Below are 17,257 nucleotides of genomic sequence, written 5' to 3'. Positions count from 1 at the left end.
ATGCCCCCTCTCACTTTAAGTGTCTGACCTGGGGAAGAAATTGGAGAGCTGGCTGGGAGAGATGTGACCTCATTCTAGCCCTTCACACTCAAGAAACAGTGAGAAGGGACACCCACTTTCCCAGCACCCGCAGTCAGAACCGCACCATCTGATGAATTTTGCCTCTGCTCTTGCCCAACCTCCTTCCCCAATCCTATTTTTCCCAAAATGCCCACTAAATGTAGATGGCAGGTCAAAATGAAAGGATCCCATTGGCTCCTGCAATACCAACAGCTCTGTGCTTTGAACAAACTGAAGGAAAATGTTCATTCGCTGAAAGAGAATTATGAAAAAGTAATATGCGTGAGGGCATCACAGCTCACAAAACGCTTCCGCAGGCAAGATATCCTTTGATTCTCAAAAAAAAAAAGCAGTGAGGAGGGTATTTCATCATGCCATTTTGTGTCGTAAAGAGATGGGGAAACGGGCCCTGAGATTTACCAAGCAGGATTTTAAACCCCAAACTGCTCCACTTTAGAGCTGTATGGAAAAAAGAAATTGTTTTCCTTTTCTCCCTAGGGTCTTAAGTGTGCTCCCCAAACCAGGAGCACCTGGTCACGAGAGAGGATGCTAGAAAGGCAAAATCTCAGCCCCACTCCTGACCTACTGAATCAGAATCTGCATTTTAACGAGATCCCCAGGTAACTCCTGCAGACAAGACAATGTGAGGAGGGATTTCCCTGGCGGTCCAAGAGTCACGACTCCATGCTTCCACTGCAGGGGGCACAGGTTTGACCCCTGGCCAGGGAACTAAGATCCCGCATGCTGCACGGCATGACAGGGGGAAAAAAAAAAAAAAAAAAGACAAGACAATTTGAGGAGCACTGCTTTACTGCAAGGCAATCCTTCCATTCTCCCATGCTACATCTCTTCATTCATTTAACCAATAATTACTTACGGTGAATCGACCACACTGTGCTGAATGCTGGGAAATCCCCAGTGAATAAGATAAACGTAGCTCCTGCCCTCGTGGGGTTGCCAGTCTAACACAGTGGTTTTTTTCAACCTTGGGTGCTGATCAGAATCAAGGGTGGCACTTAAGGAAAAAATGAAGGTGCCTAAAACCCACTGCAGACCTACCTACACCTCCATACAGTCAGAAACTGAGGCTGAAGCCCTAGATGCTGCTTATCAGACAAGCTCCAATTCATGCAACTACCATGGAGAACGATTTGACAACAATACCTAGGGAAGCTGCGGTTGAGCATATCCTAAGAGCAGCATTTCCACTTCCTGGACTATATCCTGGAGAAATGGAGGCATGTGTGCAAAGAAGACAGGAACAAGAACATTCACTGCAGCACTGTTTCCAGACAGAATATTCTGGAAACTATCCAACTGTCCCTAAATAAGGGAATGAATAAGTAAACCATGGTGAAGTCAAAAAATACTGTTAAGGAGCTCTTAGAATGAATAAATAGAAAATAAATCGATGTATATGTGTCAACATATTCTCTAATATAATTGAGTGAAAAGATAGTCACAAAGCCTATACAGTTTTACACACACAGATATACTGCTTACGGATTCATAAATAGAAGTATAAAGACATGCATGGTAAACACATACCATCTTCAGGAAAATGGTCAGTTCTAGGAGGAGGGGATAGGAAAGAGATAGGGGTGGTTAGTGGTTTTTTTAAGGTAGCATATCTAAAAAATGATCTTAACCAAATATGATTAAAGTATAAGTCCATTAAATCTGAAGGCTTGGCGTTTGGGTATATAACATATATTAAACTACATTCTTTTTTTCCATACTTTTTTGGGTGCTAATGTTTTGTGATTTAACTTCTTTAAAATTACTTTCAAAAGCTTCACAGGGGCTGTGATATATAGCCAGGGTTGGGAATCCCTGTTATAGGAATATAAAGCAATAAAACTCTACTATTTAATATCAGGAAATACATCTACAGAATGGCAACGATCTATAGCTCTTGAAGTTAAATTACTACCTTAAATAATTTTATATAGATTTAAAAAAACCTTTCACATGGAAGATAATTTCTATAGGCTATATATTTTTTTTAGGAGGCCAAGGTTATTACCCAAGGAAAGCAACATTTCTCAAACTGTGATCCTTAGCTCACCTGCAACAGAAGGAAGTGGGAGTGAGAAGAGGAGGGAATATTTATTAAAATGCAGATTCCATGTTTCCTGCCTTAGACCTACTTAATCAAAATCTCTGAGGGCAGAAGCCCAGAGGCTGAATTTTTAATAAAAGAATGCACCTGTGGGCACAATTCTTTCGTACACCGAAGAACCACTCAAGTATATTTTTTAAGTTAATGTTACTCATATTTTTAAAACCATACGTGTCTGCATTCAATAAGGTGACATTCATCATACTCTGAAAATTAAAATAAAGCACAGGGAATGTTTTCTAAATACTTGAGATCATAATTCCACAAGTACATTCAAGCAGATCCTGATAAAAACTGGTTTCCTGCACAGTGTATCTAACCTGAAGGACAAAGAAATGTATTTCAGGAAGAAGAACATAACTTCACGTTGCCTTTCTAAAAGAACTTCAAAAAGCAACTGGGTAAACAAAGCTCCACAGGTCCAGCCTTGCTGCTGCTATTCTCACGGGAAGAGGCCCCAGACACGATTTTCACCAAAGCCAAATTCGATTAAACAAGGCATGAACGATGTAACTTGAACTGAGGCCTGGCTGGCACAGTAAAAGATTCCAAATTTCCTCTCAACACTCAAGACTATCTTCTCCATTCTAGTTTATAATCCTTTTGCTACATTTTCCCCACCTTGTTATCATGTCCTCAGCCTATCTTCCATTCCATCCTTATCTTGCTTGACTTTTTCTTTGGTCTCCCTGAGGCTCCCCTTCATTTTCCTTTTCCCTACGTGCAGACAAAACCAACACCGCAATCCTGACCTTCAAGCCCTAGAAAACTGCTCTCGAGCCCCTGGATTCGAGCCCCTGGATTTAAAACAACCCAGGGCTTCCCTGGGGGCGCAGCGGTTAAGAATCCACCTGCCAATGCAGGGGTTTGAGCTCGGGGCCGGGAAGATCCCACATGCTATGGAGCATCTAAGCCCGTGTGCCACAACTACTGAGCCTGAGCACCACAGCTACTGAAGCCTGCACACCTAGAGCCCGTGCTCTGCAACAAGGGAAGCCGCCGCAATGAGAAGCCCATGCACCACAACGAAAAGTAGCCCCCGCTCTCAGCAACTAGAGAAAGCCCGCGTGCAGCAACAAGGACCCAACACAGCCAAAAATAAATAAATAAAAATTAAAAATAGTAATAATAATAAAACAACCCAGCACAGGGACTTCTCTCGAGGTCCAGTGGTTAGGACTCGGCGTTCCCACCGCCAGGAGCCCAGGTTCAATCCCTGGTCAGGGAACTAAGATCCCACAAGCTGTGTGGTGCGGCTGAAAAAGAAAAAAGAAAAGAAAAAAGAGAAAAAAAAAAAAAAAGCAGCACAAAGGGTAGGGGGGGGATAAATTAGGAGTTTGGGGTTAACATATACACACTACTGTATATAAAATAGATCACCAAGAAGGACCTACTGTGTAGCACAGGGAACTCTACTCAATATCTTGTAACAACCTATAATGGAAAAGAATCTAAAAAACAATATATATATATGTGTGTATAACTGAATCATTTTGCTGTACACCTGAAATTGACACAACATTGTAAATCAACTATACCTCAATAAAAAGTTTTTTTTTAAATAAAATTAAAAAATAAAAACCCAGCAGGGACGAAGGGAGAGAGTGGCATGGACATATATAACACTACCGTAAAACAGATAGCTAGTGGGAAGCAGCCGCATAGCACAGGGAGATCAGCTGGGTGCTTTGTGACCACCTAGAGGGGTGGGATAGGGAGGGTGGGAGGGAGACGCAAGAGGGAGGAGATATGGGGATATAAGTGTATGTATAGCTGATTCACTTTGTTATACAGCAGAAACTAACACACCATTGTAAAGCAATTATACTCCAATAAAGATGTTAAAAAAAATTAATAATAAAAGAAAGAAAAGAACAACCCAGCAGGGCTTCCCTGGTGGCACAGTGGTTGAGAGTCTGCCTGCCAATGCAGGGGACATGGGTTCGAGCCCTGGTCCAGGAAGATCCCACATGCCGCGGACCAACTAGGCCCGTGAGCCACAACTACTGAGCCTGCGCGTCCGGAGCCTGTGCTCCGCAACAAGAGAGGCTGCGACAGTGAGAGGCCCGCGCACCGCGATGAAGAGTGGCCCCCACTCGCCGCAACTAGAGAAAGCCCTCGCACAGAAACGAAGATGCAACGCAGCAAAAATAAATAAATTAATAAACTCCTACCCCCAACATCTTCTTAAAAAAAAAAAAAAACCCAGCAAAATAAACACATGAAAAGATGTTCAGCCTCACTAGGAAACAAGAAATTGCAAATTTTAAACCACAAAGATATCATTTCACACCCATCAGACTGGCAAAACATTAAGTCTAACAACACTGAGTGTCTGCAAGCATGTGGAGCAACTGAAACTCCCAAACCTGCTGGCTGGAATGCAAATTGGAGAGAAATAAGGCAATATATTAGAGTCAAAGATGCCCATTTCCTTTGACCCAGCCATTTCCCTTCTAGGTATGCACCACAGAGAAACTCTAAACAGATGCACAGGGAGACAGGTTCAAAACTGACAGGTTCATGGCACACACACACACAATTCTAATCCAACAATAAAATGAATTAATATATTGTAGCACATTCATGTGATGGAATATTATACAGCAGCTAAAATAACCCAGAATTACATGTATTTGCATGGATAAACCTCAAAATCATTATTTAAACAAAAGCAAACAAATTGTTCAGCATTACAAACATGAGAAAGCAATACTCAAACCTGGTTTATGAAGACCTACATATCTAGTAAAGGTATAAAAACATGTGATAAACACCAAATTCAGAATAGTGGCCATTGTCTGGGGGGAAGGGAATGAGATGGGGAAAGGTTCACTTGTAATATTTTATTTCTTCACAGGATGGAAGATACTGGGTGTTCACTCTTATCAGTCTCCATATTTTTCTGTATGCCTGAAATTTATCACCACCTAGAAAAAGGGTCCCAAGTCTGAGCTACTTGAAAGCATTTGGGAGTTCTGAGAGTGGAATCAGGACTTGATGGGGACTTCCCTGGCGGTCCGGTGGCTGAGACTCCGCACTCCCAACTCAGGGGGCCCGGCTTTGATCCCTGATCAGGGAGCTAGATCCCGCGTGCCGCAACCAAGACCAGGCGCAGCCAAATAAATTTTTTTTTTTTTTTAAAGAATTTGATGGGCAGGAGGAAGGGTAAACCTACAAATGGAAAGCTCAGAGAACCAACAGGGTTCCCCTCTCACTCTTCAAACTACCCATGGCAAATAATCATTCTCAGAATTGTGGTAAAATTCCACGTACAGGACCTACGACATCCCCAAAATTCGAAGCCACAATCCCAGAACAGAAATATTCCAAAAAGCCTTTAGTGCCGGGGTTGGTTGCTGACACAGAATTTATTTGCCTCAAGAAACGTTTTTGCTGGTTCATTTTGGGGTGGCCTATTCTCTTTAAAGATCAGCAAGGCCTTTCAAACCCTTAGACTAGCATTTGGTTCCACCACAACTGAAGGTTTATTGTAAGAAGTTACATTAAAATATTTAGGCCAGAAAAGTTAACTAGACTAAAAGACACCATTTTTTTACGGCTCTCCCAATCGATTTGCTTTGGGCTGGCTCCGTGGGTAGGCCAGAGATAAAACCACCAAGAGATACCTTTCTGATGATACCACAGAATTAAATACCATCATAAAACCTCAACTCATTCAAACTAACTAGACAGACTGGGGCAGCGGGGAGAGGGAGGGGGAAGATGTGAACTAGACAATCTTCTCTTAATTGCTCAAGAGAATCAAAACTGAAAATTACTTTCAGTTACAACCCAAACACACCAAAATTCCACATTAATGAAAAATAAATAAATAGGTTTTATTGTTTGGGTGAACTGGAACACACATAGTTGATATCCAGAAAATGGTATCACATTAATTCTAACTAAATATTGTCATTCAGCTTTGTTTTCCCTTACGAGTCCAAGAAAAACAAAGAAGAATCTGTAGACCTAATTGTCAGGTCCTAACCCAACACAAACTCCTCCATATTAGATCTGAGAGGCCAGAAGAACAGAGTTTTTCTTTAAACATTAACCCATGCCACCTCAGGCTGCAATTTCTAAATCTGAAAAGTATCAGTGGAGACGCTCACACATGACCTTAACCTCTCCGAGCTGACATATTAAACTCAACTTATGATTTCCAATTATCTTTGACAACGGGAAGGAGTAACAGTAATAGAGGAAGAAGCAAGTTATCTCTTCCAAATTTTGAGATTTACATATTTTTAAATAACTTAAAAATGTTTTTTCAACTATTCTCAAAACACTGGCCTCAAATAAGTAACTGACTTACCAACATAAAGTGATCTCTATAAAAATCCTCTAGCGTTGTTACAAATGTTTACTAATTTTACTTCCCCTTCATATCAAGGTGACTTCATCTATGTACAAGAATTCAAATCTGGCACTCACAGTGCTGTCCAATAATATCCTGGGATTGTTCAATGAATGCTGAAATGGTAATATCTGGTAGATTCAATACAGTTTTAAACAAAGTAGTTAGCCACTCAAGTAAAGACTCCAGAAACTACTACTCACTAAGAAGTTTCTGACAACCAAAAAAATATATATCAGTTTTACAAGCTGAGGAAAAAACTAAGGTCCCAAGAAATATAACAATTTGTCCAGAGGCACCATTAGACTCAGGCTTAGCTGGAGAGACACTCAATGGCACAGATTCCAGTTCTAAGTTACGCTGACTATAATCATGTTCTCATACCAAATAAAAAAAATAGTCAAACTTGAGTCAAATGCAAATTATATTACAGAAACATCCTGCTGTGTTCATCAGTCCACTGAATCGCTTCTGAGATTTTGTTCAACCTTTAACCCTGTGGATACCACACTGCATTGAAATTGTTTCATCTTTACCAATGTTTTACCCACAAGATAAGAAACCACTGAGCTCCTTGGGGACAGGGACTCACCTCATTCAATTAAGTACCTGCACATAATATGTGCCAACACTAACATAAAGGTCCTCAACAGATGGCCATTTTCAGGAACAAAATGTAATCTATTTGATACACAGCATTTCTTCCATGGCACAACTTACAGCGCTAGTAACAAGTGAAATTAAGATTTGATGATTTAGGCCAATTTGCATCAGTACCAGTCACATTTCTAGAGGGCACATTTGGTTTCTCCTAACAAATGCTTCCTCTTTAGAAAATTCCTCAGGCTCTTCAAACAGAAAATCTACCCCCCAAAAACCTTCCATTTGTAGGGCCATAAAAATATGTAGGAAGTTAAATCCATTGGTCTGGACAAAAGTCACAAGATTATCAACAAGGAACATTTCCTTATGCTTGGTAGCGGCTAGTACATTTTAAAAATTACAACACACCAGCCAAACAAGCTTTACTATCTCTGAACCAGACACGCTGTATGGCTAAGCTGACAAGCCCTAAGCAAGTTGATCAAGAATCACTATGGCAGGAATTCACATGAAGTGAAATTAAAACAAATGGGAACTCGCATTAAACTGCCAATGGAATATAAAACTTCAGTGGGGTAGGGGACAAGTCGGGGGATGTGAATATTTTCCACAACCCCTGTATCTAAAACTGGCACAAGAAGTGTGGGGAAAAGAGAAGGTGTTTATTTTTCAATCACACAAAGGATTTGCTACAAGGTTTTTCCTGCTCTGCTGGGTCCTTTCTTGTCCGCTGGATGAAACAAATCCACTTCTCAATGCTAGGTCGGTTTGTACAAGTCTTACCTAGAAGGATGATATCTTTTAACACTCGTTCTGGACACACATCAGCTGTTTAAAATAAGCCAAATGACCTGCTTAAAAAAAAAACAAACCTGCCACTCATTCTAACTACGACTCAGACCAGCTGGGACCAAATGGAGTTGGGAGTGGGAAGGATCAGTAAGAGCCCCAGAGAGAAATGGAACAGTGAGGAGAGACCCATAGAAAACCTACCTGGAAACAATGCATCATCAAGTGAAGAATCTAAAGAGAAGTCCAATGAAAAACGTATGTTTGATCAAGCGAAAAGACAGCAGTCTCCTCATCACGTAGCCTCCTCTGTGGGAAGCAAGACTGGGAGGGGCCACGATGACCTGAGCAGCCTTTTATAAGGGGCGGAGTTAAGGATTCCCGTCCCAGCCTCCCTATAATGCAGTCAGCTTGGTTTGCATAAATGAACATGTGGGTTATCTTAGTGGCTGCTTCCATCAGGTACAAGAAGACATCAAACCCATTGTCCTTTAAACCACTGAAGATGACATAGTAACGAGAAAGATGATGTTGATAACAACTAACACTCAATGAGTACTTGCTACATACTAGGCTCAGTAACTCATTTAATACAACAGTCCCACGAGGTAGGAACCATTATCATCCCCTTCTTATAGATAAGGAAAGTAGTAGAGAGAGCAACTTGTTCAAGGACGAAAAGCCAGTATATGTTAGAAGCAGGTCACTGAACCCAGGAAGTCTGACTTTAGAGCCCAAGCTCTTCATATCACTTACTCCAGGCACAGTGTCCATATAGAAACTAGAAATGTAAGACTCCCTAGTTATGAATTATTGGTTCCTCACCTCACCTGGGTGATGACCCTAAATTTGGGGCCTTTTTAGGGACTCCATATGAGGTGCCAACTTTCCAGACACAGTGCTAGCCCGCTCCTCTCATGTCCTCCCTGCAGCTTGCCTCCCTGGCCAAGTTTCACTGGAAACAGGTTGTGACATTCTACTCAGGTGTGCCAAGAAGCCCCAACTGCACTGAGGGCCAAAAAAAAAAAAGCAGGGGACTGACTTCATCTTGGGACATGCTAGCTCTCAAGTTTCCAGCCTGCTTCAATACAGAGAGGTGTCGCCACACACAAGCAGGACAGGAACACCACCAAGAGCTTCACTGCCCTGTAAGCCCGAGGCCACCCCAGCAGGCACGAAAGAGAGTATTGGAGATGCTCTGGTTTCAGAGTTCCCCTCAGGAGCTGGTCTTAGCAGACAGAGAGATGGAGAGGAAAGGCATCATCTTTTCACTGCACCAAGCGACATTAATGCCACTCGACAGGAAGGAGCAGAAGACCTGTCTCTGTGTGGAGAAGGAAGGAAGAGAGGAAATGTAAACGTGCCAGGAGCCACTCACCACATCTGGTCCTGCACCAGTACCTTTGCAGCTATCACTCTGGGAAGGCGCAGCAACTGCTCTGCCGACCACAGCGGTAGCCGCGTCCAACGGTGCTGAAAACTGAAGCCAGCACCAGTGGGTCTTGGTTCGACCCCTGAGCTAACACATGGCTCCTTAATGCTCCTTTCCCATGTGTTAATCTTGCAACAGAATGTTGGACAGAAGATTTATAAAGCTGGGTGATGGGGGAAGGGCAGCCAGATCACCTTACTCCCAGGCTTCTCAATCAAGCCTCCTCAGATTCCCTTTAGTGGCCTGTATTATTAGCTTCAAGGGAGGTTCCCCCAAACTGGCATTAAAAGAGCATGTGTTCCACTCAGCTGGGGGGAGGGGAGACTTGATGCGGGGGAGGGGAGACTTGATGCGGGGCAGGGGAACCCTGGAGAGCTAAGGCAAAGCACATACTCTCTCATCCTGCACAGGAAGGCAATGCCTTACTCCAGGGGGCGAGCTGTGCTCTCCAAGGCTCTCACAAGTAGAGGTACCAGCAGGATGCACCCTGGGGACCCAAGGGCTGGAGGCTGTTCCTGCAGAAAATGAAAACGAAGGGAAAGCAATGGGAGAAACCTAAGTTAAAGTGATCACCACGTCATGGACCCAGTCCAAATTGGAGCCCAGCGAGGTCCCCTTGAGGTGTCCACGCCCACCAGTCCGCGCTTAGGTCTACAGTGGATCAGGCAGGATAATCCTGGAGACCAATTCCACGCCCCCAGCCGGCCCCACCCTTAGGGCCTCTAATTGTTACTGCCTTATAACCTTGTCCCCCTTTAACAGATGGGAAAACTGAGGCATCCAAAGCAAATGCCATGCTTTCCTAAACCAGGTAGAAGTTCACTTCCCTAACCACAATTTTGCACTTTTTTTACAGCTCTATCACATTTCAGATTTCACCAGATACACCTACTGCCTCTGCAAAGTGAATCTTAAATACAGTTTAAGGAGTGAACTAAAAAATGAGATGAGGGCGGTCAGGGAGTCCGGCAGGGCTTATCTGTGGCAAGGACAGGATGGGTGCCCCCCCCCACCAGCTTCTCCTCCAACCCGGTCCCCCGGGACGTCCGGGTTCTGCCTCCTCCCCAAGACGCTTCCACCGCAACCCGAGGGCGGAGGCGCAGCGGCTCGGCCCGGGGACCGGCAAGCGGGGTCCCTGGTCCCGGGGCCGAGAAGGGGGCGGGGGGCTCAGGGCCGCGACCGGCCCGCCCTGCCCGGTGGCCGGGAACTTCTGGCGGCGCCGCGCCGCCCCCGCCGCCCCCGCCGCCCCCGCCCCCACCCCCACCGGCCGCCGGGCGGGCGTGCGACTCGGGTTTCCCTTTCTTCGCCTCGCCGCGCCTGGGGCGCGACCCCCGAGGCGGCGGCGGCCACTCACCATATTACAGATGGAGGCGATGTTTCGGACAGTCATTAGTCTAAAGGTTACAGCGATCCCGCACCGCCATCTTTATAAGGTGAAAACAGGACCGGCCATGGTGAAGCGCTCGCGGGGAGGCCGGGCGCGGCGGCGGCGGCGGCGGCGGCGGCGGCGGCGGGGAGGCGGCCTGGGGTCCGGCTTTCAGTTTGGCTGGGAGAGGGAGGCCGGGAGGGAGAAGAGGAGGAGGGGAGGGCGGGGAAGGCGGGAGGCGGGAGGGAGAGCGGAGGGGCGGGGAGTGGCGGAGCGAGGGAGCCTGGGCCGCGGCCGGCGGCGCCGGGAGGAGGGGCGGTCCGAGCGCCGCGTGCAGCCCGCGACCCGGGCGCTCCCGCCGCGCGCCCGGCCTCGACCCAGCCCCGACCCGGACCCGGCCCGGGTCCCCGCGGCTCCTCCTCCCTCCTCCGCCCGCCCGCGCCCCCGGCCACCCCGGCTCGGCCTTTTTTCTTTTTCTCTTCTGATGTCCTGCTTCACTCTGAACGGGTTGGAATGCGCGGCCAGGCCTTCGCTCGCGCGGCTGCCCCAGGTCCCCAGCGCGGACCCCGACGCGTCGGCGGCCTCCTCCGGCCCGCGACACCGCCCGGGAAGCAGGGACCACGCCCGCGTGGGGTGTCGGCCGGCGGAAGGGGCTGCCCTCGGGCCGGGGAAGCGGGGCACGTCGCCGGGGACAGGGGGCCGCTTTCGGTCTTCATTTGTTCTTCTTTCCTGCCGCGCGGCCCCCAGCAGCCCCACGTTTTTATGTTTGGGCGAGTGGAGGAGGCAAGGGGTAGGGGTGACTACATCCAACTTTTCGTTTCTCCCCGGGGCTCCAGCCAAATGGCACCCGCGGGGACCCAAGAAGTAAATGGGGTCAGGACACGGGAGTGTCCAGAGCCCTGGACAGCGCGGGCCGGCTGCCTGATCGAGGGCGCCGGGAGGGGACATGAATCTGGGACTGAGGGGAAGCCAGCCACGGCGCGCTCGGGCAGTTTGTGACATTAGCAGGTACAAAGGGAAAGTCTCGGTTCTGGACAAGGACTAGGGACGGTCCAAGGAGCGATTTGAATCTAGAAAGAACAAACACCAAACTTTCCCGCGTCTTCTAGAAATACCTACCTCTCATGCGGGCACCCAACCTCTTTAGGTTTTGAGAAGGGTCATTGTATCGGCTTATACACATTTCCTGCATAAAAGGTCGTGGGTTTTGACTCAAAGCGCGAATCCACACCATTTAGCAGTTACGTTCCTGTGAAGTGGAGGAGCCCATTTCCGAAGGTGTGAAACAATTCTCATACAAGGTTGCAATTCAGTGCTTTCAACAGAGAAGTTGTACAAGCGCAACGCATGATAATTCTTAAACCAATATATTTAATGACAAATCGAATTAGAGGAGAAGTTAATATAATTGAAGATAGCTTTTATCTAACCAAGAGGAACATACTGGGAAAATAGCACGCTTCCTGTCCTCCATTATCTATTTAGTGTTAGGCATTGTAAGATTTGAGAACCATCCATTGCTAACATCCCTAGGACCTGGGATGGAAATAAGACAAACAACAGCGACTGAAGTTTCCTTGGGGTCATCTTGGCTCTGTATACTTAATGGATTTAAGGCATAAATTCCTGCTTATGTTGAGTCATTCTGCCTACATCTTGTTTCCAAACAGATCCTGAGGATCATAGCTCGCTTTAATTTTTTACCATTGTCAATCGTGATGCTCTTTACATTCATAATCTTCAGGCACCAACATAATCATCAGGTAATAGATGCTATTATAATCGCCTTTTGTAGATCAGTAAAATAAGGCTTAGGGTATCAAGTATCCTACCTCAGTCACGTTCACCAAATGTTACAACTGAAGTTAGCGTGCTAATCTGGCTAAGCACCTTAAAGAGAGGAGAAGGCAGCAAAACACCCAACTTATGGCCAGTTGGGTAACTGACACCTGGAAAGGTTTAAATACTTGAAGAAAGTCATAAAACAAGTTCAGGAGCAACCTCAAGGCTGAAACTCAGGCCTTGGGACTCAATTTCACAGACATTCCACTATGAAGGCATTAATCCAAAACCTTAAATGATATGGAAATTTTATACCATAATAGAGTTCAGTATTTCTGCCAACATTGGCATAATGGATAGCAAAGTCCACAGGATTGAAAATGCCATTGACATAATGAAAGCTGAACATCACTCCATTACTGAGTGCTACGTTAGCAAGGCATCCTTTGCATGCCTTTTAACAGCCTAAAGCCTAAAACTGAAGTGTTCAATATAGACAAACATCCAGATTGAAACTCAGGCAGTGAATTACAAACACAGCAAATCAATTTAACACAGCAGATCTTGTCAGACTCATGAATAATTAAATACATTTTTACACCACTACAAGGTTGGTATTCACAGATCTAAATTGGAAAAGGCATCAGTTGAAGAAGAAGAATTGTAACCTCAGCCTTGTTCAGGGAGGAAACATTACTTGGAGGTGGTAAGAGGTAAAATGATGAAAATGTTGACAAGCTAATGAGAGAACTTTGAGGAAAAGCGGTCCACATACAGGGGCCAGCTGGTATAAAGGTATAGAGTTAAAACTGGGAAAAGTGGGCAAATGGAGAGACGGAACATAGGCTAGCACTAAACAGATGAAGGCACATGATCCAGGCCTGGCCAATGAGAGCACCTCGTGGCCCAGCCACAATGACTGGTTCAGCTAGGAGGACGTAATATAAACTGAGCCAATGAGAGTTGGCCCTGGGTCTTTGGGGAAAGAAGTGCTCCCCTTCCTGAGTTCGCTGAGCTGATATGATAAAATCTAGAGCTGCCATCTTCCCACTTGCTGAGAATGAAGAAAAATAAAGCTGAGAAATGTAAAAGAGATCCTAACGACATCATTCATCCTGTGGCTGCCAGATCTGTATCCTGGACTCTTCAGCAACTCAAGGTGGTAAAGTCCTTGTTTTCTCTGGTAGTTCAAATTGAGCGTCTGCTGCTCACAACTGAAACAATTCTAATACACCATTGTCTCCCTGTGTCCAAAATTCATTAGGTTCATTCTGAATTCATGGTGTTTCCTTTTCCTCTCTTCTCTACCCACTCCATAGATTTTTCCAGGTCTTCCTCCTCTAGATCTGCCTCCTCCGTGATGCCGTCCAAGATTGCTTCCCACTGCCACCAATGAACTATATCCAGGTGTTTCCATGCTCACCCTTCTGTCATTACCAGTTTTGTGTCAGTGCCCCCTCCTGCTTCCCCTCTTTGCTTAGTTAACACCACTCAGCCTTCAGATGACTTGAGACAAGATGGGATGCCTTTGTCGTATGTTCTTACAGCACCATCAGTCTTCCCTTCACGGACCTTATATTTGTGAATATGCTTATGCCATCTAGCACACAGCATGGAGGCAGTAGAATGGGTGGTTAAAAAACGAATCCTGGATCCAGACTCTCTGGAATAGGTGTATGATCTTGGGCAAGTGTCTTCACTTCTCTATGTGGAAACTTCTGTATCCACAAGAAGAGGCACCTTCATAGGGTGTTATTATATAGAGTACAGAAAATATGCCTGACATGCACTAACCACTACATACGTGACACTGCTGTCATTATTGTGCATGTGATTGATTGATTAACGTGTGCTTCCCAACCCTCATTAGATGTGAAGTGAGAGACAGGTCTGTTTTTGCTCACCATTTTACACCTAAGAAGGACACGGCGCCTTGTCCGTAAGAGCAGCCAAGAAATCAGATATTCAATATTTGGACAGTTGCCTCTCTCCAAGTGGCCTGGAAGCTCCTGGAGGGAAGGAACCTTGTCTTGTGCATTTAAAAAAATCTCATCCGGTCTCAGGCACTGTGTCTGGCACATTCGTTCCTTTCCTTTTTTTCCTTATTGCCAAATAGGTTATCGCAGCTCATGTGAGATGCAAGTGCTAGTAAACATTTGGCTGTCTCACGGGAAAACATTCTCCTGACTGTACTTTAAAACCAAACTGGTTTCTGAGGATTATATTTCAGCTCTGTGAGGAACTTTATGACAGCCTTTTCCCTTTTTCATCATGTATCAAACAAATCCTGAAGACATGCTTTGGGCCAGATGCTGTGTGAGGCGCCGGTGGTCCGAGGATAAGAGAAGGCAGTCACAGCACTCGTACTGCTCAATTTCTAACGTGAAACTGTTTATGAATGTCTTCACTGCTTTTTGCACGCACTTAGTATAAAATAAGGATAAGCTAACTTTGGAGTGAGTTCCTACAACGGGGAAACTGCATTTAAAATCATGCGTCTATTTATGCGTGGTTAAGAGTCCCTAAGTCTTTGAAACAATTGGCTTATTTTGAAGTGCCGATTGAAATGCCATTGAAGGACTCTTAAGCTAGGTTGGAACATGATTCGATTTCTATTTGTTAATACATTTTGATTAACTGAAAGAAGAGATGACTGTAGCTGGCTACTGTGTGGGGAAAGAGGGTTGAAGGAGAGCAAAAGGGCTCTAGGGGAGGCCAGTTAGAAATCTGTGGAGAAGGAGTCCCAGAGCTTTTGGGAGCCTGGGTTTAGGTAAGGAATAGCAATGGAAAGGGGAGAAGCAGATAGATCAAAGACGTTTTTTTTGGAGGTAGTTAGCTGAATTTGGTGATTTACTCGGATGAGGGACAAGGATAAGTCAAAGATGAGACCCAAGTTTCTGACTAGAATGAAAAGGAATGTCATTTTTTATAATAGGGAATGCTGGAGGAGAAGGTGCAGGTGTAGGTGGTTGAGAAGTGAACTTGGTTTCAGAGGTGTTGAGTTGGAGATAACCATGAAACACCTGAAAAGTTATGTCAGGTACCACTGGGGCTCAGAAGAGATGTCTGGACTGGAGATAAACCTGAAGGTAATTAATATATAGAAGATAACAGAGGACATGTGGTTATGGATGAAATTGCCTAGGAAGAGTTTTGCCAAGGAGGTTTTCTTTTTTTATGAATTTATTTATTTATTTTTGGCTGCATTGGGTCTTCCTAGAACACAGGCTCAGCAGTTGTGGCGTGCAGGCTTACTTGCTCCGCGGCAGGTGGGACCTTCCCAGACCAGGGCTCAAACCCGTGTCCCCTGCGTTGGCAGGCGGATTCTCAGCCACTGCACCACCAGGGAAGCCCTGCCAAGGAGTTCTGACTGAGAATAGATAAAGGGATAGTCAGAAAGAGCTCCACCATGCAAGATCAGACGGAGGAAGAGCAGCCAAAGAAAACTAACACAGTGCTGCTAACGGGGTAGAAGAAAAGCAAACAAACATGCAACATCGCAAACTCCAGAGTATTTTAAGATTGGAGGAGGTAGTCAAAAGTATCAAATACAGCTGAGAGATCAAAGAAGATGATTAATAATAGTAACAATGTTCAATTCTTGACCAAAACTTTAACATGCATTTAATCCTTCTGACAGCCCTATGAGGAAGGCATATATATAATCCTCATTTTAGAGAAAACTGAAGCCCAGAGAGTTTAAGTAACTTGCCCAGATTCATTTAAGCATTATTTCACCAGAACCTATTACTCAAAAGTTCTTTGAATTCTATCAAAGGCAGTTTGCATGGAACAGTTAGGATATTGGATATTAGATAATCCATATTGGAATGGATTCATAAATAAGAGGGAGGTGAGAAAACAGACTAAAGGTGTTCGGCTTTCAAGGGAAGAAGAGATAGGGAACTAGACAATTGAAGAGCTCAAAATTACCTTCATGGAATGGGTCTCTGCCTGGTTTGCAAGCACCTCCTTTAAATGAAATATTTACATCACTCTCCCTTCATGCTTCCAGGCCTGCAGCCTCACCCTCCGATGATTATTCTTCCTTCTATTTCAAGTCCACTCACTCCTCAAAACTCCATTCAAAGCTCACTTCCAGAGGAAGACTTCCCAGTTTCACCTTTCTTGGTAGGTTTTTATCAGAGGTCACTTTTGACGTTTCTTTAAGATTTTTTTTTTTTTTTTTTTTTTGATGTGGACCATTTTTAAAGTCCTTATTGAATTTGTTACAACTTTGCTTCTGTTCCATGCCTTGGCTTCCTGGCTGCAAGGCATGTGGGAATCCGGCTCCCCGGCCAGGGAGCAAACCCACAACACCCCTAGCCCCCCCGCATTGGAAGGCAAAGTCTCACTCACAGGACTGCCAGGGGAGTCCCTTGACGTTTCTTTAGAAACCTGAAATGCCTGGCACAATGCTAGGTGCACACAGGAGTCTCTCAGATAATTAACAGGTAATTAATTCTTTACCTACAACACTTGGCTCACTTAATCAGAACCAGTTTACTCACCACCCTGCTTTCCTGGTGGTTTTCTCTTTCCTCCAAGTTCTGATCTGAATTATATAGAATTTACAGCCCTAATGGGTATGAGGAGGGCAGGGTTTAGAAGGTAAGTGTGTGGCAAGGAAGTTGAAGCAAATGAGCTTCCCTCATTTAGAAATAAGACTTCTAGAGAGATTTGGTCATAAAATAAGGAGAGATCTCAGCACCTTAAGGGAGGCAAGGGAATTAATGGAAG

The sequence above is a fragment of the Phocoena phocoena genome, chromosome 5 (assembly GCF_963924675.1).
Source record: "Phocoena phocoena chromosome 5, mPhoPho1.1, whole genome shotgun sequence".
Classification (NCBI taxonomy): domain Eukaryota; kingdom Metazoa; phylum Chordata; class Mammalia; order Artiodactyla; family Phocoenidae; genus Phocoena; species Phocoena phocoena.
This window is presented reverse-complemented; position numbering follows the sequence as displayed.